At 33.3% G+C, this 1740-nt stretch overlaps 1 non-coding gene across 1 annotated transcript; it reads left to right on the forward strand.

Moving 5' to 3' along the window:
- Window positions 1–305: 305 nt before the first annotated feature.
- Window positions 306–379, forward strand: Trnav-aac. The gene has a single exon. It is a non-coding gene; the product is annotated as a tRNA-Val (tRNA).
- Window positions 380–1740: the final 1361 nt, after the last annotated feature.

The raw sequence follows: 1740 nt of genomic DNA on the forward strand, positions 1-1740 counted from the left end.
AAGTTAAATGTCCACAGAATTTTCGGAACAGGGCCCCAATGGCCGATGAATGAATGTAAATTGGCTCAAAAACGACACTTTTTCGTTTTATCTTAAGCATTTTTTCTACACAATAATTAGAAGTGTGGGACGGTACACTTAAGGTAATTAAAATAAATTTTCAATTATTGTGTTGGCATAAAGCTCAAGAGAATAGGATTAATTTCAAATTTAATTCAATTGCCATTCATTTATCGGCCGTTGTAAATAGCAGAATCGGGGTCTTGTTAAGATACTACACAGCTTTTTCACATCAATGTTCATGTGGCCCATTAGCTCAGTTGGTTAGAGCGTCGTGCTAACAACGCGAAGGTCGCGGGTTCGATCCCCTCATGGGCCACCGCAGAATCGGAGCCGCTTTTTGTATTTCACTGAAACTTATTTTGATACTTTTATTTTAATTTCAACTTATTTGAATGGAGAACGTTACCTAATATCCATTTTTAACTAGGTAACCTGCAGATTTCCTGATACCTTATTGTTAAAGTGAGAAATCTAATGAAAACAAATGTTTTGTTTTCTCTTTACCTACCTAGTTATTTCGCAGAGTAACGTTTGCGGGAAAACAGTGACCGAAACGGTTAAACCGACGTACAAAATGAACATGAAGTCGAAAATCCCTTAAAAAGGTATTTTTTTTTATAAAAAAAAAACAACTCCCGCACGATGGTTATTAAATAAACCTATAGCGGGGGTTTTCACAAACATTCAAGTTAAATGCCCGAGACACCCAGACTCAAGACAAGCATTGCTAGATCACACATAGCGTGTAATACGCGGGGATCGAGGCCGCGACACGACGCGCAGTGGCTTTAGCTTGGTGACCTCAACCAGCTGGCTGGTGACTTAGCTATCCGTGCAGAACCAAAAAAAAATCAAAAATGTCTTTTATTTTTCTCATCATCAGAAAATTATGGTTACATAAAAGTGGTTTGTATATGACATAGAGACTGGAGTCTGTTTTAGGTAAAACCTGTGCCACAGATCACCAGTATTATACACATTATATTTTGTATTTAACTACAAACAATGCAAAATTTAGAAAAATAAAGAGAGCAGCGAAAAGGGAAAGAGAAAAAAAAAATATATACAATAAAAAAAATTATAAAAAATTTAAAATTTTCAACACATTTTTTGAAACATTAAGACAAAAAAAAAAAAAAAAACAAAGCATTTTGAGAATAAAATGAAGTTTTTAAACATTATCTACAAAACAAAGGAAAGCATCCTTTCAAATCCTTTGACAAAGGTGATTATTTGGATGAGTATTAACAGTAAGTAAATTGAACACAGAAATTAAATAAAATAATAAAAACAGGACAAGAATATACAAACAAAATAATAATTAAAGTAGTACATAAAAAATGATAAAAAAACTTACAATATATTAAAACTGTATGTGCGTTTATGTGTGTTTATGTGTGGGTGTGTGTATGTGTTCGTGTGTAGATTTGTGTTGGGAGCGCATTTTTTATGGTAGATAATATTTTATTTTAAGGGTTTAAGCAGACTTTCAGTAGCATTGTAGTCAAGTTCCTGTAGCCACATACATGTTCTTTTTTTACATTTTTTATTTGTCAGCGATAGATCTTAATTCGTTTATTTATGTTATTATACAAATGTGGGCCAAGGAAAGGGTAGAAATTTTGTGTCCAGCTGTATGTGAATCGGGATACATTGCACACTGGTTTAGCTTTTCTA

Source organism: Trichoplusia ni, unplaced genomic scaffold (assembly GCF_003590095.1).
Source record: "Trichoplusia ni isolate ovarian cell line Hi5 unplaced genomic scaffold, tn1 tig00003447, whole genome shotgun sequence".
Taxonomy (NCBI): Eukaryota; Metazoa; Arthropoda; class Insecta; order Lepidoptera; family Noctuidae; genus Trichoplusia; species Trichoplusia ni.